At 41.2% G+C, this 23,793-nt stretch overlaps 1 protein-coding gene and 1 non-coding gene across 10 annotated transcripts in view; one reads left to right on the top strand and one right to left on the bottom strand.

Moving 5' to 3' along the window:
- Positions 1-23,793, bottom strand: part of Tead1 (TEA domain transcription factor 1) — a 254,498-nt gene that overhangs the window by 144,131 nt on the left and 86,574 nt on the right. The window lies entirely within an intron of this gene.
- On the top strand, positions 15,345-15,446 carry LOC125362818. Its single transcript, XR_007213120.1, has one exon. It is a non-coding gene; the product is annotated as a U6 spliceosomal RNA (small nuclear RNA).

Genomic DNA, 23,793 nt, shown 5'->3' with positions numbered 1-23,793 from the left:
CTGAGCATGATTATCTCCCTTTCTCTTTGGTGAAGACTAAAATGATAATGCACCGTCATCCAGAATAACAGCTCTTCCCCCACACCAAAGCAAAACCTCTATGTGATGCACCTGTAAATGTTAGATGCTCACACTTTTACTCTCAAAAACACCCACCAAGTTCTCCATATTTACTGACATATCCAGAACAAGTAAATGATTTGAGTGCTCATGCAGTCTTCTGTTCTATTTCTTCCTTCCTCCTTAATAACTGAACTGATGCAAGGGGCTGGGAATATGACCTAGTGGTAGAGTGCTTATACACGAAGCCCTGGGTTCGATTCCTCAGCACCACATACATAGAAAAGGCCAGCAGTGGCACTGTGGCTCAAGTGGTAGAGTGCTAGCCTTGAGCAAAAAGAAGCCAGGGACAGTGCTCAGGCCCTGAGTTCAAGCCCCAGAACTGGCAACAACAACAACAACAAAAAAAAAAAAAAACTAATACAATACCAACACTCCTCTACAAATGACATGTTTCACTGCAAACACTCTGCTTTTCTTTTCCATTTAATTCAACAAATACTAACTGCTGGAAATGTGCTATCTCCATACCAAAGCTTTGATAATTAGGACACTACCTCTTGTTAGTATCAAAAGGTAAAATCAGAAGAGAAATGCAGTCTGCTCTAATAGTCTAGTTTCTCAAGTAAATTCACCCACAGGGTCTGTGTTATTGCTGAAGTACAAAGAAAACATTGCACACAGGTAGAGTTCTCAACCTTAATACAAAAGAGTTTGAATGCCCCTCCAAAAATGAATGCCTCTGCCCCTCCCTCAGTGGTTCTCAACTTGCAGTGTGAATCATAATAACTTGCACAGATTTTAAGAAATACAGACTCACTACCATTACCACCAGCACCTCCCCACATCCCTCCTTGGGGTGAAACTGTTGCTTATTTCAGGTTGTTTATCAAGATTCCCAAGAAAATCTAGTATCCAACTGTACCGCAGAAGAAATGCATGATCCTGAGTCAGGTGCATCATTCTGACGACCATGTCAAAATAAGAGCAACTTCTGCTGACATCTCCTAAGAAAGTAATATTGTTTTCCTAAAGTTTTCTCCCTCCCTCCCTCCCTCCCTTCCCAGTCATGGGGCTTAAACCTAGTTCCTGGGTGCTGTCCCAGAACTCTTTTTGCTCAAGGCTAGTGTAGTGCTACTCTACCACTTTGAGCCACAATGCCACTTCTTGCTTTCTCACCGTTAATGAGTCTCACAGACTTTCCTCCTCGGGCTGGCTTTGAACCACAGTCCTCAGATCTCAGCCTCCTGAGTTGCTAGGATTGTAGGCATGAGCCACTGGCACCTGGCCTGTTTTTTGTTTGGCTTTTTTTGGGGGGGTGGGGGGTGGGGAGCAGGACTGAGGAGGGAGTTCGATCATGGGCTTGAATTCGGGGCCTGGGTGATGACTCTGATAGTTTTCCCTCAAGGCTAATGCTCTACCACTTTGAGCCACAGCATCATTTCTGGTTTTCTGGTTGTTAATTGAAGATAAGAGTCTCACTGACTTGTCTGCCCAGGCTGGCTTTGAACCACAATCCTCAGATCTCTGCCTCCTGAGTAGCTAGGATTACAAGGTGTGAGCCACTATTACAGGGCTGAATTTTTTTTTCAAGCTAAAGATAGATAATGTTTCTTTAGCCACATCTTAAACAGTTGACTTTGGAAGTAATGCTTAGAAAGACAGGATCCAAGATTGGAGTTTCTCAGAAAGCTATAGTAACTTATTTAATGAAACTTAAGACTGGGCGCTGCTTCCTCAACTTTAAATGGTGAAATTCTTCCTGTCAACAAAGACAATCAAGAATTAGATCATATAGCAGAAGGCTCAGTGGACTCTGTTGAAGCAAAACTAAGTTTAAAGTTGTGTAATTATGAGCAAATTATTGTCTCATAGGTTCTGTTTCTCTATGCAAAAGTGAGGAAATATAGCCAGGTGCTGGTGACTCACACCTGAAAAAAATATTCATAGGGCTGAGATCTGAAAATCACTATTCCAAGCCAGCCTGGGCAGAAAAGTCCATGAGACTCATAGCTCCAATTAATCACCATAAAATTGGAAGTGGCACTGTGGCTCAACGTGGTAGAGCGCTAGCCTTAAACAAAAGATCCCAGGAACAGTGCCCAGGCCCCCAGTTCAAGCTCCAGGACCAGAACAAAACAAAACAAACAAATAAACTTAGCCTGACTCAATTAGAAAAAATTCCAGGCAGTATGGTATTTGCTGTAGTGATGTAGTAACGTATTTATACATGTTAGTACATTCAGTGACATTTTGAAATTATCTGCCACAGCTACTTGTCAAGTTCCATAGCATCTCTTCAAAGAGGAACCCAGGACTGTGTCACACTGAATACTTTTAGCACTATCTCATCCAAATAATTGATAATCTTTCCTGAGTCATCTCCCTTCAACTGTTGTCTATGGTAGTTAAAACAATATTTTTGTTTTTCTTTAAACAGAGAATTGACTTTCTTAAGTGCAAAACTAATGATAAATTACTTATCATAGATCATAGATATGTTCCACTAGTTTCCCTCTTATGTTTGGATGCCATTAAACGAAATTAGAATATAATTCAACTGGGGAAGGGGAGCAACGATCATTAGTCTGTTTGGGAGCCTGGGAATCTGCATTTCCACGAAGGTCTTGGGTGATGCTGATGCTACTTGTTCCTGAACCATCGTTGTAGGAGCAGGGGTACTTGTAGTTTTCTCATTTAACTCCTGAGGTAATTCAACATTCCAATACTTCCTAATTATAATCATATCCAAATTAATGAACCTCTTTAAACTTATTCTTATATACAAGAAGTGAAGCAAGTTCACTCGTTTCCTAAAAAGCTCTTGAAGGCCTAACCCTTAGTATTTCAGAGTCTGACCTTATTTGGAAATAATGTCACTGCAGATGTAATTAGGCAATGTCATACTGGAGTACAGTGGACCCTAAGCCAATGATTGTAGACCTCATACAAAAATGCAAAGACACACTCAAGGCAGCATGTGACAACAGAGGAAAATATGAAAGTTACACAGCTGCAAGACAAGAAAAGCAATGATTTGGGGACAGGGCTTTAAAAAAAAAAAAAAAAAAAAGAAGGGCTGGGAATATGGCTTAGTGGTAAAGAGCTCACCTGGTATACACGAAGCCCTGGGTTGGATTCCTCAGCACCACATAAATAGAATAAGCTGAAAGTGGCGCTGTGGCTCAAGTGATAAGAGTGCTAGCTAGCCTGGAGCAAAAAAAAAGAAGCCAGGGACAGTGCTCAGGCCCTGAGTTCAAGGCCCAGGACTGGCAAAAAACAAAATAAAGCAACAACAAAAAGGCGAGAAATAGATGCTCCCCTGCTGCCTAGAGAGAACTTGGCCCCACCAGCACATAGATCCTGGACTTCACATCTCCAGAACTGCAAGAAAATAGATGCCTGTTCTTTCAAATCGCCCAGTCTGAACTACTTTCTTATGGTGCCCTAAAAAACTAGGGCAGGCAGTTTTGTCAGGCTGAAACTGAACTGGGCTACATGTAAAGGTGTCCATCTTGCTACCAAGGGCAGGGTCGATTTCCTTATCAGAAGTTTAGAGAAGAACATTAGGCAATAAAGTATCCTCACTAAAGAAGTAACTACTTAGAAACGTGTCCTAGCACTTGGCCTCTCAGAAGGGGTTCACAGGCTGTAGCCATGCCAGTTGGATCCACTCCAATGCTCCCACTGAGTGGCAGAACAACTCTGTTCAGTCCTGACTGGGAACAATTACAGGCTCAGTTGGGCCCCAGACCCATTCTGGCCCAATAGATTCTGACAGCAGGTCATGGGCTGCCCTGGAGTACAGGAGTAGATGTCATGCACATCTCAAGTACCTTCCTAAGGAGAACAGCCAACAAAACAGTCCCTGGCTCTAATCTAGAAACAACTAACATAAGCAAGTCCCGAAGGGAGGATTCTAAGCAAGACACTCCACAAGTAGTCTACCTTCCTTAGTCAAAAGCCACCAGTACCATAAGGGTCCCCTCCCTTTCTCTCATTCATTCTCCCCCCCTCCTCGTGTGTGTGTGTGTGTGTGTGTGTGTGTGTGTGTGTAAATAATAACAGAAGGCTGCTAAGTTTCATGCTTCAGAATGTGCCCATTCTTGAACTGCTAACCTTGGCCCCTCCACTGCGTTATCAGATCATCATGGGTATTGGGTATCAGATGGGCATCAGATCATACTATGGGTATTGGGGTGCAGGAATGAGCATAACACAAACCACATCTGGAGAGGTCCATAGTCTGATGGGAAGAGGAAAAAAATAAGTGAGCCAGCCATTTGCTAGGTAGACTTAGGGCATTAAAAATAATTCATAGCAAACTTAGAAAACAGAGTAAGTGGCATTTGTCTCATGGCTATTTAGTAGAAAGAAAGGGTAGGATTGGAACTACTATCTCCAAGCTACAGATATTCTCCCATCAGATTTGGCTAACACAAGTCAAATTTAAGATGGTTTGGGGGTAAAACTAAAGTTCATGGCCATTTTACTCTCCCCAGAGACCTAAAAATTAGCTATCTGCTTCCCCACAGTGTTTATAAATGATTCCTCAAAGTAATGAGGACTTTCTGTGCTCTAGATTCTCCCCAAGAGGAAAACATTTTGAATATAGAGTTAAGTGAAATCCTGAGCAAGTGAGTTCTGGTTATTCTGCCCTCAGCAAAATTCTCAATCCCCAGGGCTGGGCAGAAAATTCTTCCAGGATAACGCATATTCAACATTTCACATGCCTTCTTAATAAAGTCTGTGGGTATCTATAAATATTTTCTAAAATACAAGTGAAATGTCAAACTTCATACATCTGTAACATACAGGAAATAGTCAACACCTTACAAACAAGTAGTACTCTATTAAAACAGATAATGTATGAAATAAACACATAATAAAGTTGTAATAATTTAAGCTCAGCTGCAATCAGAAATACAAATTGAATTAACCATAAAGTATTTTCTAACTGGAGGATAATAAAGACATCTTAAAAACTAAATGTGGATCACTGAACATGCATTAAGAAAATTAACATTTGCATTACTTTTTTGGTGAGGTAGACATTAGTCGTTTGGCAATATTATTAAAGCTCTTAAAGAAAGAAAAGAAAATAATGCACCCTCTCTGACATTCCAAATCTTAGAATTACTCCTAAGGAAATAATCAAGTATATTACTCAACAGATTCCACGTTAGCTATTTGTAGAAGGGAAAGCTATTCTTACTGCTCAAAAATAGGTAACTAGGTGAATAAAGTATATTCAAATATATAGAAATATATTCATATGTAGATATTTCTATTAGAATAACCAAAGATTTTCAATGGTATGTAATGCCAAACTATGATCTCAATGTTCTATTATATAAGAGGTATATAAGATGCAGGAAAAAAAACCCCAAAATATTAAGATAATTAATGTCCAGATAATAGTTACTGGATTTATCCTTTATGGTTTTTTTTTTTTTACTAATGTACCAAAAGAAAAACAAAAAATGAGTGGATGCTTTAAGTTTAGGTATTTCTAATTTTAATTTACAGTAAGAGAACTACTTACATGTAAGATGGCATTAACATTTATCAAGCATTTTACCATGCTCCTGGCATCACATTGGACACCTTACTATATGTCCCATTTAAATATGCCACCATATAGGTTTTCTGTACAACAGCCCTATTTTAAAGCTAAAGAGAGGTTGGGGAACTTGCTTTTAGTTGAGCAACTCTACACAAGTCTGTTCATACCCTGGCTTAATGTCCTATTACCAAGACATCTAAGAGGACAAGGCAGTGAAAAAAAAAATTCACATGTAAATGTAAATGTCACAAAGGCACAAACATGAACAGGCTTACATGGAAGAAAGGACACCAAAGACAAAAGCATCAAGTATTCAATCTATATTCTTATGTGGAGCCCATAGTATGCTACTGGACATAATTCACTTCGTTTCCCTCACTTTGCTTTCTTGTTACTCTTAGAGAATCTTTAGGTCCATCTTTTCTCCACCCTGTCCTCCCAACAGTTGCTTTGAAAGAAAATGCCTCAGAGCAGAGAGGCCCTATTTATCTACCAAACCAGAGTTTGATGGAAATCTCCCTTTAAAATTATTTACTTTCATCCTACTTCTGGACTCACCAAACAACTCTCTAATTAAGGAGGCAATCTCAGTGTCCCTGTGTACCTGAAGGAGTGCCCCCAAGCACATGCTCATGTCTTATCTCCCTGAAGCCAGACCTCCCTCCAGAGTCACTAGTAAGTAAGTGCCCACCCAGACTTAGTTCAGGAAGGCAGACAGACTACAGGTCCAGATTACTTGGTGCCTTTGCTATTCTTGTTATTCCTAGACCTTTTAAACTTCTGTAATCATCGACTATGGTTCATTTTGAAATTTTGGTTTAACTTACTTTGCATATAATAAACATTTCATCTGTATTCTACAAATAAGCAGAGTTATTTCCTTATCTTTTCATTGTTTTCCTGCAACCATCTGACTTATTCAGTCACATATGATATTTCCCTACTCCCTCAGAATTTTCTTGCAGAACGAACTTGTATCTCAAATGCAAAATAAAACACACATTTGACTACACTAGAGAATTGGATTAGATTAACCCTAAATCTCAATCAAGAGGTTACCTACAAAAAGATATCCTGCCCCTACACCAACCCACCAATAGCCTATCACTAGCTGAAGCCAGAGAAAGCCAGCAGATCAGCTAGCTATCTTAGTCATAAGAAACTTCTCTATGGAGGATCTGCCCACCCCAGAAACTGACAAGGCCCTTATCAGTGCCTTCCAGAGATAACCTAGCGCTGCCTGAATCTTCCCTGGGACCAGAGCATCTACAAAAGCCTACTGTACAGACAGGGACTCACACTTAGTCAAGAAGGTGTCCACCCATGCTGATTACAAGCAATACGATATGCTAAAGCCTGGGAGGCATGAGATAACTTTGGATAAAGGTTTCTACAAATCTGTATACTTAAAACAGAACCAACTTAGACTCTTCTCAAAGGTTATAAAATGGAGGCCAAAAGTTTGGTATTTTATAGATCATTAAACTAACAGGAAAGCAGCTGTCCCTGAAACATCCCTTATAGAATATCTTCATCCCTAGTCAAGGAGACAAAGCAGAGCATTCAGAAGCAGCCTATGAGAAACGTGACCCATGTTCCTATTAAGGTGTGTGTGTGCTGTGTGGGCATATGATTTCACCTCTCAGGTTGATACCTTGAAGTAGAGTTATTCTTTGTTTCATACTCTGAGGAATTACCAGGCTGTTTTCCAAGGGGCTGCACCACTTAACCATTCCCACAGCTGATGTGAGGACTCCAGTGTTCCCTACCCTCACCCACTATTGTCACTGTTCCTCTTGCTGCCTAAAAGTCTTCCTAGCACATCTGTGCTTTTAATGTATACTCTCCTAAAGGCTAATGTTGTTGAATGTCTTTCCATGCACCTTTTAGCTACTGACATATCTTCTTTGGAAAGACGTCTATTTAGATCCACTGGCAAATTGGTGAAGATTTGAATCAATAAATGAGGATAATACAGATGGGCTAGGGTTTTGTTTTTGTTTTGGCCAGTCTTGGGGCTTGAACTCAGGGCCTGGGCACTGTCCCTGGCTTCTTTTTGCTCAAGGTTAGCATTCTGCCACTTGAGCCACAGTGCCACTTCTGGCTTTTTTCTATATATGTGATGCTGAGGAATCGAACCTAGGGCTTCATGTATATGAGGCAAGCACTCTTGCCACTAGGCCATATTCCCAGCCCCTGGGCTAGGTTTTTAAGGCTTGATTTGCTAGTTTCTTTCATATTGGGGATACCAAACGGTACCTTCATCTGGGTCCTCTTTACCACACAGTTTAATGAAATTAAATGAATCATTTTCTCCTCAGTATAACACAGGGATGATGGCACCATTTAATCTACTGTTTACCTGGGCCCTTGCCACAAGCAAGGAATTTGGAAAAGAAAACATGTTAACACCCTCAGAAACTTCTATTAACAACCTGAAGCGGGATGTTAAGAGCGTACATCTATGTTCAGTCATCCCAGGGTGGGAGAGAATTAAGCCACTGGCACTCTGGGGGAAGGCCCCTGTGGGTGGGGTAGCAGGCACTGTAGGGCAGCAGGGTCCATGAGACACAAGATCAGTAACTACTCATTGAGAGTCCCAAGCTGGTGCTTCTGGCTTCATTGCTGGCCTTGCCCATCACCCATTACCTCTCAGGTCCTTGCAGTGATAATGAGTTAAAACCTGTAGCGTAGACACAATCTGGTTTGGCGGGAAGCTGTCACCAACGAGTGGCAGATTTAAATAGCAGAGCAGAGGCTCAAGCAGTCCTGGCCTGACACCGGCTTTTTAGAGCAGCTGGAGGCCACAGCATGCCACCATGACACGTCTGTTTCTTGAGCCTGCTGGACAAGGCCCAGGCTGTGGGGCAGTGTCTGTATACCAGCTGAGCCCTGAACAGGCCGAACTCAGAGCATTGCCTACACCGGCCCAGCTGAGCCCAGATACACAGAGCTCAGCCAGACTAGGGACTCCACATGCTGTGTGCTCCACACTGGTGAAGAGCAGCCCAGGAGCCTCTCAGCTTGCATCTGTTGATGCTAATTATCAACCTGGCTGAACAGCCATCTGGAGGGAGATTGTTGCATGGAAAGGCACATTCACTAGACTCAAACTCCCTAGTTCTCAAACTCCCACTGATTCTGTCTGCTTCTTCTCTCAAGGCACTCAAAAGATGCTGGCAATGTAATACCCAAAACTTAAATTTGTGTGCCCTTGAATATATTAGGGAACATATATGGCATAAAATCAGCCAGAAAAAAAAAGCAGTGTTGATAAGAATGGTACTGGCCCCCAAGTACCTTACCCTATGGTCTAAGGAACCAACATAACACCGAATTTAACTGGCACAACCAGACTCCCCTTCTGACTCTAACATGAACAGTACTCATCATGATTGTTAGGAGATTCAGGGAGGAGACTCCACATCCCTCCAAGAGTTCACCACTCAGAGACAGTCTCAAGCAAAAAGATGTATTTATTGGGGAAGCAAAAAGTGAACTGACCAGCCAGGGATGCAAGCACAGACTCGGGAGCTGAAACTGCAACAGTGAAAAGTGGGCTGACTGGCCAGGGGACACAGTGCATACTTGGGAGCTGCCATCATGACAGTAAAAAGCAGGCTGACCAGCCAGAGACACAGTGCAGACTTGGGTGCTGACACTATGACCCCCCGAGCAGTCCTCAAATTGGGGTTCATAAAGGTAAAAACGTAGCACAGATGTAGGGGGTTGACGCAGGGGATCTTAGAGCAAGCAACAAACAAGTTAAGCAAGCATGGCACAGATATAGGAGGTTGATGCAGGGGGTATAGCAAGCAAGAAACAAGTTAAGCAAGACATTTAAAGAAGCAGAATTTTGGGGTGAGGTTGACCTAATCTACTCCCTCCAACATTTCCTACTATGTTTCCCCAAGCAAGATGGCGTCAGCTGCACTCCCTACAACAATGATCAGCAACCTCAACTGTATTACAACACTTTAAAGTGATTTTTACTTAAGAAAATAGCTAAAATCACTGGTCTATAATAGGATTGAAGTGTTACCGACCAACTACCCTCATGTATGTGTGCAAGCACATGCACATCACTCACTGAGGCTTGAACTCAGGGCCTCAAGTTCTTGCTTGGCTTTTTCACTCAAGACTGACATTCTACTACTTGAGCCACATCTCCAACTCTGGCTTTATGGTAGTTAGTTGGAGTTAAGAATTTCAAGGAGATTTTGCTTGAACTGGCTTTAAACCTTGATCCTCAGATCTCAGCCTTCTGAATAGCTATAATTACAAGTGTGAATCACCAGCACCAGGCTCTGTCATCCTTTTCAACTACACAATATACATCCCTGAATTTTAGCATGCACTAAACTTTAGATTTTTTTAAAGTGGTCATTGTACTTTATAATGATGCTATGCTCTCAGCACACCATTCCTGAGGAACACATAACAGTCCCTCAGAAAAGTCTGTTCGGCTCTCATCTAAGTGTTGAATAAGTCTTCAGATACTCTACAGCTTTAGGGAAACTCTAGTGGATTTTCACATTGGAAATGTATTTATACATTTGCGAAAGGGTTTCCTTTTTAAACCCTCTCAAGTGGGCTGGGAATGTGGCCTAGTGGCAAGAGCGCTTACCTCGTATACATGAAGCCCTGGGTTCAATTCCCCAGCACCACATATATAGAAAACGGCCAGAAGTGGCGCTGTGGCTCAAGTGGCAGAATGCTAGCCTTGAGCAAAAAGGAGCCAGGGACAATGCTCAGGCCCTGAGTCCAAGGCCCAGGACTGGCCAAAAAAAAAAAAAAAAAAAAACTCTCAAATACATTTTCTTACTAGTTACTAGCAAAGATTATTTACCAGCAGACCACCTAAGTCATCAAGAATATTTAGAAAATATTTGCCATTCCTGTCAGAATTTTCTCATCATGGAGACTGACATTTAAAATAATTTTCATTACTTAAAAGCTAAGCTTGTATAAACAGTAGTTTTGTTCAGAAAGCCTATTTCTTATGATAAATGCATCTAATACCTAGTCTTAAAATACACTGTCTCTGTTTGACTTTTTAAATCAACTGCTTCAATACATGGTAAAGCAAAGAAAGTTCCATACCTATCTAGCCAGATCTGGATTCTCTTCTAGATTAGAAAAGGTAAACTTTCACTCAAACAATTTAAATTTAAAATTAGTCCATCAAGATCAAATTTCTTCTACACCAACCCCAAACTGACAGGTTTTGAGAAAATCAAGACTTCAGGAGACTCTGGGAGCAGATGTGTGGTGCCCCAATCATCACTGTTTCTAAAGCTTATAAGGGAACATTAAAGGAATGTCACTGAAACCAGGGACATACATAGAAGTTGGCAAAAATACAGCATGTTTCTTTTCTTCTTTAGTAGGGATATTTGACTTCAATGGAGAAGAGAAAGCTAGCAGAAGGCAAAGATCTTCAAAGTGCTGCTATGTAAAGTAGCAATGGCCTTTTGTTCTCAAAGGCATGTAAATCTTGCCCACTACCCACACTGAATATGGGGTAGGAAAAGATCTATCCCATCCACAAGCCAGTGATTTAAAACCCTGGCCATATCATATCTCCAACTCTGCTTAAAATCTGCCAAAGGCCTCCTTTGCTCAGAGTAAAAACTAAATCGAAGAGAAGACTAAAAAGCTCTACAAAATCTCCTGCTGGCACCACTCCTCAACTATCCACTAGTCAAACATATGATGTGGTATTGTACCCTGAACTGGAATACTCTTCTCCTAGCTATCTGCTCAGCTTGTCCCCTCAACTCTTTTTCTCTCTCACTTCCTGCCTCGCTCATCTTTCCCTCCTTTACTTATTTCTCCACCATTTCCACTAACATTTCCAGTATGTTCTGTCATACCCACTAGAATTAAGTTCAGGAATCTCGCCTGGTATTGCACACTGCTATGTGCATAGTACATAATCTGCTGTCCTTTGCACTCAATAAATGCCAACTGAATTGAAAAGAAAGGGGGATCATGCATGATTTCACCACCTTCATGCCCTGACCAGGTGCCAGCAGTCTTGGGCTTCCCTCACACTTGTGTGTGGCTGAGTTTCTGGGCTCTAAGATCACAGCAGAGCTACATCTGCCCTTTGAGTAAGAGTTATCTCATGATTTGTGTTACCAGTAGCCCACCTGTGCTACATGCAAGAAAAAACAACATATGCTTAGAATAAAAACAAGTTCATTGATTATTATTTATCTACACTAGTCTCTGAATACCAAAGTTCCTGGTCCAAGTTCTGAGTAGCCATGGGCTTGCAGATCTGTGTTCACTCTGGTTTTGCTCAGATTGCTCATGGGCCTACAGTATAGCATAGTGAGAGATTTTTCTCCATGGACCAAACTCCAAAACACCAAGATCTCTAAGTCTGGTACCTAAAATCATGTGGGATATGAGACCTAGGGAGATAAAGAGTTGAGCCAAAAGGGGAGGCACCGAAAAGAAAAGCACATATTCTGTTTTGCCTAGAGCCAAGCAGTCTACTTCTATTTTCCTGGTGTTATTACTAAACTGCCCCATTTATTTTCCAAAGTGTCCTAGTTTGGACATTAAATGATCATCCTAGGTACAGGCCAAACTGTGAATGACCTGTGTACTCTGTAGCCCAGGATCTGTGCGATGGAAGGGGACGGTCATGGAAGACCAGCTGTGACTGAGCTGGCTAGCTTGCCTGTAGAACTGGAAGCAGGAAAAGGGCATCTCTGGGCAGCAGCTTTCAGTCTGAAAACCGAGGAGGCTGGGCTACTCTCCAGAACTATGAGCAGCTGCAGGAGTGGTTATCCTATGCTCCATCCCAGTCCACAGAGCACATGCAGGTCCACACGTCCTCAGAGCTTCCAGGCCCAGGCCACCATGAGACCCAGCCCTGGCTGAGACACATCCTCACATTAGGGTGTTAAATGATTGATAGGCTAGTCTTTGATCTGACACACAGAGAGAGGGCAGGCCCTACTGATCTGACAGTTCACATCTACCATCTCTGGATTTTCCCCACCTTCTACTCCACCCTTGGGCTGGTCCCAGGAAAGCAAGCTGAAGATTTTGAAATGGGGACCACCCTCCAGGCTCCCCTCACTCTGGCATGTACCCTAGCATAGACTGCAAGGCTACATGGCTGGCCTGCACTGCCTAGCTGTAGCAGCTGCAGTGAGCAGGGCGGCAGAAGCTATCCAGTGCCAACACCACAGGGGGTTTCAGCATAACTCTTTGGTAAGTGGACAGGAAGGAAACCACACCAGGACCCAGACTAGCATTGGCTTAAGGAAAAGAAAGAACCCAGGGTCTAGCCTGTGCATATAGACTAGGAAGACACCAAAGTAGACCTGGCAAGGCATTCAGCACCTTCTACAGGGTAGAAAAGCATCCATGACTTCAACAGCATACCATCAGGAGAGAAACCTTTAAATGCTTCAGCACACTTAGTACATTAACATTAGTTCAGGCTCTCCTAATCCCACGTGCAACATGCAAGAGGTACACACAGGCTCAAAGTGATGGCTCCATTATGCTTCTAATGGGCTCTCCTCTCACAACCTTTGTCCACAACAAAAGTCTCCACTCCAAACTATTATCATATCTTCCAAATTGTTCTCAAGTGCAGAATTCTAGACTGCCAAGTGCTTGTAGACTCTCTCCTCCCCATGAAGAGCCCCAAAGCAAGGCAAACTCTGTCAATTCAAACACATTCTTCAAGCTTACCCCTTAAAACTACTCTCCCATGTTGTATACTGGTCTATAAATGGCACTGCCATCCATGCAAATGAAATTACCTTCATCTTTTCCCTTGCCATCAAATCCTACCCAGATACCTGATCTCTACGATACATAATCTTAATTCATGTTATCTGACATACTGATCTAAATACCCGTCCTCATCCTATCCTATCTGCCTTGGCTCAAACCCAAGAGTATTGCAGTGATAGCCTCCTTATGGTACAAAAGCCTCCAGTGTTATTCTCTTAAATAGTAGTGAGATATGGTACAAACATAGGCTCTCAGCATCCTTCCTGTGTATGCTACATACACAGAAAAGTTGAGAACATCTAATCTTTGGTATTCGCACACAAATCTCAGCACTTACTTCCCTCCATAGTTTCCCAGCATATAAACCATTGGCACTATCCATCCATCTAGATATCTCACACCCTATCTCTACCAGCTTGTTTACCATTCCTAAAAACATGTCTGTTTCCATAACCCTCTGCCGTCGACCTTATTCCTCCTCTTATCCATCTCCAAGAGGCAATTCAGCTTGAGTGGTAAAAACTAGAAGCAAACTGGCTCAGTTGGTCTGATAAACAAAGGACTTCTTAAAAAATCTGATCCCCAGGCTGGGAATATGGCCTAGTGGCAAGAGTGCTTGCCTCCTATACAAGAAGCCCTGGGTTCGATTCCCCAGCACCACATATACAGAAAATGGCCAGAAGTGGCGCTGTGGCTCAAGTGGCAGAGTGCTAGCCTTGAGCAAAAAAGAAGCCAGGGACAGTGCTCCGGCCCAGAGCCCAAGGCCCAGGACTGGCCAAAAAAAAAAAAAAAAAAAATCTGATCCCCAACATGTAAGCTTGGGTGTTGGTCTGTGGCCCAAGCATCTGAGAAACTAACCTGCATTTTTTTTTCTTTATTTATTTATTTTTTTTTGGCCAGTCCTGGGCCTTGGACTCAGGGCCTGAGCACTGTCCCTGGCTTCTTCCCGCTCAAGGCTAGCACTCTGCCACTTGAGCCACAGCGCCACTTCTGGCCGTTTTCTGTATATGTGGTGCTGGGGAATCGAACCTAGGGCCTCGTGTATCCGAGGCAGGCACTCTTGCCACTAGGCTATATCCCCAGCCCCCCTAACCTGCATTTTCCCACTATGAAATGGGAAACTCCTTCTGTAGATATACGTCTGGAAGAAACACTGAAATATATTATTGACATTGCATGTTGGCATAGGTTTTCCAAGTTCCAATGTAAGAACCACTGGTAACTAGCATGGGGCATTTAGAGTGCTGACACCAAGCTTCCAAAGCACTGACTTCCAAGGCATGTGGGCTGGGGTTCTTTCCGTCTCTTCTCAAGGGGTTCAAACACTCAAATCCAAGACATCCTACTAAGAGCAAAGCTGTTCAGCCTTGAACTGACTACAGGAAGCTGAGTTTCCCCAGATACTATCTACAGAAATAACAGGCCTTTGCTATAATTACTGATTTATTTTACACTTACACTTACACACACACACTTCCAGACCAAACACCAAGGCCCTGGCCTTTACTACACCAAAGATGCTTACTATTTTGTTAAGACTGTCTAGTTAGTGGTATCTGGATCCTGAGCCAAGAACCAAGAATATTTCAAAGGTAATAAAGTTGTGATTGACTGAATTGTGCCCACTATATGCCAGGCATTTGCATCATGACTTCATTAGCTTTGATATGGTTTTCCAAAATCAGTATCCAGCTCCTAGCTTGGTATTGCCACAGTTAGGGAGTCACCTTCTCTTGCACCTGGTATTTGAATTAACTGGTATGTTCACCTACATTCTCAGCATACTCTTATCATCCCATCTTTACTACTGTAAAAGCATCTCTATAGCTACAGGAAGAGACTTATTACTATAATGGTGGCTAATGTTTACTGACTACTTTCAATGTACTAGTCGTGACACATTATGGAGGATTGCTAGCTGAGCCAAGGCCAGGCAAAAAGTGCAAGACCCGTGCTTGCTTCGGCAGCACATATACTAAAATTGGAACAGAGAAGATTAGCATGGCCCCTGCGCAAGGATGACACGCAAATTCGTGAAGCATTCCATATTTTTAAAAAACAAGTGCAAGACCCTATTGATTTGAAAAATGGCTAGAGCATAGATAGAGCTGAAGATACATGTGCCTTGAGCAGTATAATACCTGCCTAGTGAACACAAGACCCCAAGTTTGAAGCCCAACCCAGGACCACAAAATGAACTACAATGTACAACTTAATAATCTGTAGTAAATTCAGTCATACATGCATACAGCCAGTTTCAAATCTATCAGTCACTCTAGAATGAACCTCCATACTCAGTAATACTTATTTTCTGTTAAATTCTCTAGTCTCCAGTAAATACCTTTACTTCCTTATACTATCAACTGAACCATATGATACATAGTCTTTTGTGACTATCTTCTTTCATTTAGCATAATGGTTTTAAAACATTCATACAGTGACATGCATTAGTATTTTAATCCTTTCTATTGCCAAACAATATTCTACTGTATAGGATAAACCATACTTATTTATTCATTCTTCAGTGTTGGATATTTGTTTCCACTTTTTTTTTTTTTTGCCAGTCCTGGGCCTTGAACTCAGGGCCTGAGCACTGTCCCTGGCTTCCTTTTGCTCAGGACTAGCACTCTGTCACTTGAGCCACAGCACCACTTCTGGCTGTTTTCTATATATGTGGTGCTGGGGAATCGAACCTAGGGCTTCATGTATACAAGGCAAGCTCTCTTGCCACTAGGCCACATATTCCCAGCCCCTGTTTCCACTTTTTGGCAGTTAAGACTGTTAATGAATACTCATGTACAAGCTTTTATATAGACATTTTCATTTCTCTTATTATATTCATACATTTGCTAAGTCTCACAGTAGTAAATATGTAGTACCTATTGAAGAACTACCAGACCATTTCCAAATTGATTGTGCCATTTTATATGAGCATCTTCCCCAACATTTACTATAGCTGGGTTTTCTATTACAACCATCTAGGAGATTATTTCAATTTGCATTTCCCTGATGACTAGTTATATTGAATATTTTTGCATGTGCTTATGAGCATCTATGCATTCTCTTTGAAGTAATGTCCATGAAGATCTTTTGCCTATTTCACTGTTTTTATTAGAGCAGTTATACCTGTCATCCCAGCCATTTGGGAAATATACATAAAAAAATCCAAGTCCAAACTGGCCCAGACATAAGCATGAGATATTATTTTTAAAAAATAGGGGCTGGGGATTTAGCTCAGCAGAAGAGTGCCTGCCTGGCGAGCACATGGCCCAGAGTTCAGTCCTCAGCTCTGGGGAAAAAAAACTAATGTATTTATTAAAGGGCTGGGAGTGTAGCTCTAGAAGTACGTGACTGCCTATAAAGCTCAAGGCACCAAGTTCAAAGCCCGACACATACACACACACAAAGGTAGTAAACAGGGTGCTACTGAAATTAAAATAGTTGCCCTCATAATTTTATCAGAGTGTCACATATGATTAAAAGAATCGATAAGATTTTTTTTTACAAGACAACCCTTTGTTGTTTAGATAAAAGATGATCTTATCACTACCAACAACTCCCATCAATTCAATCACCTTTGAGGGTATGATTTGTGCTGGGTATTCTGCTAGGCTGGAGGCAGAGAGAAACATTCTACAACTGAGTCCCGCAGTCCTTAGTGGAATGTTTTTCTACAAAGTCTTGAAGGTTCATTAGAGTTTACAGGACAGAAAGAAGGGTGCCCTAGATTCCAGCAGAGCTCATTCTCCCACTTCCACTGCAACTTGTAGCCAAAACTCTCTTCCACAGTAGGTAGGTAGAATGTGGAACACTAACTCTTGAGAATATTAGTCCAGCTTAGCCACAGAACTCTGAGGAAGTCCAGAAGGAGCAAGAGGGCTCAGGGTCTAGACTACTGTGGTTGAGATATAAAGTATTCTCCTAAAAGGCTCATGCATTTAAAAAACTTGGCATTGTTGAGGTGATTGGATCATGGGGTGCATACTGAATAGCCTATGAGAAGGAGCATGCCTGGAGGAGGGTCCAGGTGTGAGTGAGTAATGGCTGGAAGATGGGGCATGCTTTTGAAGAGTTCACCATCAGGCTCACAGCAAGGGAATAAGCCAATCATGAAACCTCTGAAATTGTGAGCCAAAATAAATACTTCCTCCTCTAAGTTATTTTCTCAGATATTTTGTCATACTGATGAAAAATGACTAACACAGTGCCTCATAGCCTAGTTCAAACAGTCATTAGGTTTTGTTTTTTTTCACCCTGAGCAACTCATTGAGCTTTACTGGGCCACGGTTTCTTCATCTATAATGTGGAACTAATAATAAACAGTAACCACTCCTAGGGTGTATCAAGTTGGACAAGAAATGTACTTACTACCAAATGTATGTAACTGTAACCCCTCTGTACTTCACCTACACACACATACAAAAAAAAAAAAAAAAGTAACCACTCCTAACATGCTAAAGGCTTGAGTGGACACAGGATAAATATTTCAGATGATTACTATGAACCTGGCCTGGTCACTGCAGGCCTTGCTAAGATTCACACATTTCAAAAGGCCCCTATATAACAATGTATGTATTCAACCCACTGGACAAATCCCTTCATCCAACAGTGCACATGCTGGTATCTAAGGACATATGGAGAGTGAAAGAATGCTTCATAACACACATGGTTTACAATCCAACTAGCCTACATAGTGTCTTCCATACTCAGGATCATATCACCACTTGTGTTTTGCTGTGAGGCAGAAAGTACAAGGATGGGGGAAGTGGGAGAAAATGAGGGAAAGGGTAACAATGTTCAATAAGAAATGTACTCATTACCTTACTTATATGTAACTGTCAGCCCTCTGTACATCAACTTTACAATTAAATTAAAAAAGAAACTACAAGTATAGATCTTAGTACAGAGACTATAATAATGCTAAATAAACATGCAATCCAATACCTCACATCTGGCATCTCATTCTCTTCCATACCTTTTTTCACAACCAAACATGTTTAAGGCTGTAGCTACCTTTTAAGTATAAATATCTTTATCAGGACATTCATGTGCCCCTAACCTCTCTCAATAGAAGCAGTCATAAGCAACAATCTCCTCTAAGCTGTCACGGAAGCTACTATGTTTGTAACAGAAACATTCATCTATAAGACAGTTCCTGAAGCCTATCTCCAAACAAAGGCGAGAAAGTCACCAAGCATGAAGCAGACCAGGGAAATGGGCAGGCAAGAGTGAGTTACTGGAACCTTTGTAAACAGCTGGAATAACATACTGTTCATTAACACATGTTAAATATTACCAGAAGATACAAAACTTTAGGATGATCCATTATATTTCTTCCAGAGCCTTCTCTTTCAAGGAACCCTAGAAGTTCCTCTGGGACTGGGAATGTAGTTTAATGAAGCACTTGGCCTAGCATGTGCAAGGCCCTGGGTTTGGTCCCCAGCACAAGAAAAAAAAGGAAAAGTCCTCTGGCTTTTGTCCTGTAAAAAATTTCAGCTAATGACCAATCTAGCTGACTATGAGAAAAAGCTGCAAAATATTAAAGAATTTTCTTAATAAACTCAATGTCCTGGGTAGCAGATTCTACTGTCTCACCCTTGAGAATAGGGAGAGAAAGGAAGATACTGGTGCCAAAAGAGGCTAAAGCTGGTATCTACACGGGGCCTTAAAGAACAAATCTGGGGGCTGGGAATATGGCCTAGTGGCAAGAGTGCTTCTCTCATATACATGAAGCCCTAAGGTTCAATTCCTCAGCACCACATATATAGAAATGGCCAGAAATGGCGCTGTGGCTCAAGTTGGCAGATTGCTAGCCTTAAGCAAAAAGAAGCCAGGGACAGTGCTCAGGCCCTGAGTTCAACCCCCAGGACTGCCCCCCCCCCCCCCGCCCAAAGGACAAATCTGATGTTCAAGTGGTAGAACACCAGTCTGGAGCAAAAAAGCCAAGCAAGAGTGCAAGGCTAAATTCAAGACTCAACACCAGTGGATGCATGTGCACATACATGCACACAGAACAAATATGACTTTATTATTTACTGGGAATTGAAGCCCTGAGGAAAGGAAAGATAGGCAGATGAAATCTGCAAGGAAGGCATAACAAAAATATGGAGTAAACAAAACACATCTATAACTATTATCATTAAGGGAGAATTTGTATCATCCTATAAAGCCCCAGAATGTTTTCATACTCTATCTAAATCCACCTACTTCTGCCCAAAGACAGCACAAGTAGATGACTTGCTAGGAATCCATTACAAAGAAGAACATGTTATCAGAAAAATGACTGGCATTTTTAAAACAGAGCTCCTCCATCCTGCTCCCCCACCTCCCCCCACCCCCTAGCCTCCAGAAATAAACAATGTCCACTCTGAAGTGCAAATTGAAGGATAAATACTGGCCAGGCTGAGACTCAGCTCCTGGTAGCTGTTTGTGCTAAGTCTATGGACATTTGAGCAATGGATGTGAATGTTTTTCTTTCTCTCCCAGCACCATTTTATCATTAAGGCGTGAAGTAAGAATAATATGAACATTAGTCAGGACACTGCTGACTGACAGACCCAAGTGGCCCAGCACCTGTTGAACTCCAAAGACCATGTCTTAAAACCTATAATAAGAACACTGTTCTGCCTCTCCACCTCAGCAGTCGCTCTAACCACCTGTCCCCCAAGCTTACCCTAGACACCCAAGTGTACAGGAGGAGTTGCTCTCTGTCTGAATCCTGCCCTCCTTCCCTATGACCCTACTATGGCTCCCCTGACTCAACTCTGGAGACTGTACCCTAGCTGTGCCAGGTACTCTGGTTTGCTTTCTACTTCTTGCTGCTCTCCACATTTTTCTTCAATGAGTTATTTCTTAACTCAGAGGGAAAAAATAACGATGATATAATTATCTCTTTTCCTCTGATTCCAAAAGTAACATATGTTCACTATTTTTTTAAATACCCTATTAATCCAGAATCCTGTAATAGAAGTGTCTCCTATAATGCCATCTCCCTGCAACAACAACTCATTGGTATGTTGTAAATGCTCCCAGATTGTTTTCTATGATCCTACCCACACAACACATTTATATATTTACAATCTGTCAAATTGAATGTTCTCAAAGATATCACCTTTACTAATGGAGCACAACTATCATCATCATAACAATAATTTATACTTTTAAATGGACACTTTCAATCCTTACTGTCAGTGGAATGGGAAACAAATATCAATATTATAGTAATATTTGGAGACACATTCCCGTGTGAATTCCACAGCCACCAAAGAAGAACTAAGGCTCTTTAGTGAAGAATCGTCAGGAAAAGAATAGACACACATTAGTATCCAAGACTATGTTGCTAGAACATAAATCTGTTCCCTCCCTCTTCCTCAGCTATGGCAGAAATCCTAAGAAAGGAAGTACAGTTCCGTACCTTAACCAAACACCCCTCTAAACTAATCCAGAAAGAAAGCTTAATCATGCTTGATGGGTCCAACATTTCTTTCCTACTTTTCTAAGAGGTCTTAAACAGGCTTAACCACCCAAAAAGCATTATTTTTATACTGCAGCTCCAAGTCCTTTCCCATCTATGAATGCATTTTCTTTCAACATTGATAAGAGGTAAGGACGAATATATTTATTCGCTTACCCCATTGGACTGATGATGACAAGAGTGTTGTTGATGGCTGGTCCATTGACAGATCACAAGTGTAGTGTGGGTCCAGCCAACAAGATGGGAAAGAGGGAGATAATGATAACATTTCTTATGACCCCCAAAGTTCCTTCTATCCCACTATTATGCCATCAGCTATTTATTAAGTAAATGTTTTTTTTTTCATTTCTATCAACTTCTTTCCATTCATATCTTGGAATCATTTTCTGCTCAAAGAAATTCCTCCAGTATCTTAGGCAGCTCTGATACTTTATTTAGAAATTCACTTACTACTATCAATTTCAATATCAAAGTGATCAACTACCTCACTATGGATAAGCCTCATAAGACTTTAGTCCCTCATTTCTAATGGCCATCACTCTCAGTCATGTGTTTTGTGTGTGTGTGTGTGTGTGTGTGTGTGTGTGTGTGTGTGACAACATATCAGCATTTGTGACAACACCTCGAAACTCATCATATGAAATCTCTCTATCTCATCTCAGAGGCTGCCTCCCCTGTGTGTGACCAATCGTACTTTCTGCCAACTCTCCTATACTCACAGGCAGCAAGCCCATGGCTTGGCCTTCCAACTTCACCTTGTCCCTGTCCCCACCTAGATGTATGTAACCATACATTACCAGCTGCCAAGCCTTGATATTGTCAAACAATGGATAAAAATCCACTAACACTCTTATGAAGATAAAGGTATCATTTAATCATGCTAATGGCTCCCTCAAAATAATACTTTTGTCTTTATACAGAATTTAATTCAAAACTAAACTGCCAACTGACTGTAATGAAAGTCATAAAACTTTTAGAAAACAAAAGAGAAAGTCTTCAGGACATAGGGCTAGGCAATGAGTTCTCAGACGACGCAAAAAAATAAAAAAAAAAATAAAAAAAAAAAAGATCATAAGATGGAAAGCTAATAAACTGGACCTCAGGAAAAACTAAGACTTTTGCTCTGCTAAACGTTTTACTCTGTGAAAGAGGATAAAAAGATAAGCTAGAGAAAAGGAGAACATATTTGCAAACTACATACCTGACAAAATACTTGTATTTAGGACAAAGAATGCCCACATCTCAGTAATAAAATATAAGTAGGTACTCCAATTTACAAAATGAGACAACAGACATGAACTGACATTTCCCTTAAGAGGAAGCATGGATGGCAAATAAGCACATGAAAATATGTCTGACACTGTAAGTCAATAGGAAATTAATGAGATATCAATATATACTTATTATAATGGCTAAAATAAATAATCATGTTAATATCAAATCCTAGTGAAGATGCAGAGAAACTAGACTAAAGGTGAGGACATACATGATACCACCACTGGGAAAATAGTTGAGCAATGTTCCCTCTGAGCATTTCTCCCACAGAAAGGAAAACTTGAGTTCATACATAAGCCTACATATGAATATTTGTAGCAGAATTGAAGTGGCCAAGAATCAGAATCAGTACAGTTTCACACAAATGAAAGATTAAGCAAAGTTGTAATACATACATATGTGGGATACTACTCAACAATAAAAAGGAACAAACTTCCGTGCATATAACATCTTGATAAATGATGAATCTCCAAGGAATTGTACACAGTGGACCAGCCAATCTCAAAAAAAAAAAAAAGTTGCACAGAAACTGGGAGAGAGGGAGGAAGGGGTGACATTGTCCAAAAAGAAATGTACTCTTTACCTGACTTACGCAACTGTAACCCCTTTGACTATCACCTTCATAATAAAAAAAAATTTTTTAAACAGTTGCATAGAGTAGATATGCATCCACTTCTATTTTAGAAATGGAAGGTACCTTGGTGGAGGAGACATAAGATGGAAGAGAGTAAAACAGAATTGGGTATGGTTATAAAAAGCAACCCTAAACCAAGCACCAGTGGCTCACGCCTAGAACGCTAGCTACTCAAGAGGCTATGATCTAAGGATCATGGTTCAAAGACAGCTGGGACAGGAAAGTCCATGAGTATCTTGACTCCAATTAAACACCAAAAAGCTGTGGTTTAAGTGGTGAAACATTAGCCTTGGGTTTTACAAAAGCTCAGGGACAGCACACCAAGGCACCCAGGATGGGGGGGGGGGGGGGGGAAGAGGGCAACCCCAAACATCCCTGTAGTGTTAGAATTATCCAATATTCTGATTGTAGGAGAGGAGACACATAGGCCTACACAGGGATAGTAGTGTATAAAAGTTAATACACACTGTGTCTCTTTGTGTATTATTTCTAACACTTGCATGGAAATCTATAATTATTTCAATAAAAATTTCAATAAGGAAAATAAGTAATACTCCCCAAGTTTGAAACCTTCATCTCTTGGCAATTTTTCACTTGGCATGGTTTTGAATGTGTGAACAACACCATGGAGACGAACTAGAACACAAAGCTCTCAGTTGTGCTCTTAAGTTACTTATCTCTTTCATCCAAAGTTAGCACTCTACCACTTGACCCACACCTCTACCTCCTCTAGGCAAATTATTTTGATGACCTCTGTCCATGTAGATCCAACTACCCATACCATATGTACTAAACCTGATCTACTTTTCAAAAGCCCGAAGCCCACCTCAGCCCAAATGCCTTAATATTCATCTGAAAAAAGCAATCATCATCCACTATCATTCACTATCCTCTCTACCCTTCTTTATCTATCATGGATGAGAATCAAAATGAGCTCCACTCTCTGTAAATTCTCTTGGCTTTTGCTCCAGAATTTCCTCTTAAAACAAGTCTACTCCTAACTTGTTATGCCCTTCA

The sequence above is a fragment of the Perognathus longimembris genome, chromosome 13 (genome assembly GCF_023159225.1).
Source record: "Perognathus longimembris pacificus isolate PPM17 chromosome 13, ASM2315922v1, whole genome shotgun sequence".
Classification (NCBI taxonomy): Eukaryota; Metazoa; Chordata; class Mammalia; order Rodentia; family Heteromyidae; genus Perognathus; species Perognathus longimembris.
This window is presented reverse-complemented; position numbering and strand designations above follow the sequence as displayed.